This window comes from Saccostrea cucullata, unplaced genomic scaffold (genome assembly GCF_032062105.1).
Source record: "Saccostrea cucullata isolate Sc308-1 unplaced genomic scaffold, CSIRO_AGI_Scuc_v1 ctg5578, whole genome shotgun sequence".
In the NCBI taxonomy this organism is placed as follows: Eukaryota; Metazoa; Mollusca; class Bivalvia; order Ostreida; family Ostreidae; genus Saccostrea; species Saccostrea cuccullata.
In genome coordinates this window covers 32,501-33,137 of record NW_026930767.1, presented here as the reverse complement: position 1 = coordinate 33,137, position 637 = coordinate 32,501, and positions in this window count along the sequence as shown.

Genomic DNA, 637 nt, shown 5'->3' with positions numbered 1-637 from the left:
CGCACCCTCTGATCTAAAAAATAAAACATGTCCATGAATCCTCAGAAACAGTTCTATCATTTACTAGTTGCATATTTTAGATCAGAGGTTGCGCTCTATATCAAATATCATGGGCCACATGGGCCATGGGCCACATCGCTCACCTGAGAAGCTTTGACCATTCTGTTCTTTACCAGATTTCCCCATTGTTATACATAATGCATCCCCACCCTACCCCACTGATCATAATTTAGACATTTTGAAATCTACACTACCCCATGATCCTTCCATGGGCACATATGTTTCAGCTTTTTTCAAATTTTTGGCCAAGTGGTTCCTGAGAAGAAGATTTTCAAAGATTTTTCCTATATATTTCTATGTAAAACTTTTATTCCCTATAATGGCCCCGCCCTTCCCCCGGGGGTCATGATTCCTACAATTTAGAATCTACACTATACCAGGATGCTTCCACATAAGTTTCAGCTTTTCTGGCCCAGTGGTTCTTGAGAAGAAGATTTTCAAAGATTTTTCCTATATATTTCTATATAAAACTTTGATTCCCCATTGTGGCCCCGCCCTTCCCCCGGGGGTCATGATTTGAACAATTTAGAATCTACACTACACCAAGATGCTTCCACATAAGATTCAGCTTTACTGG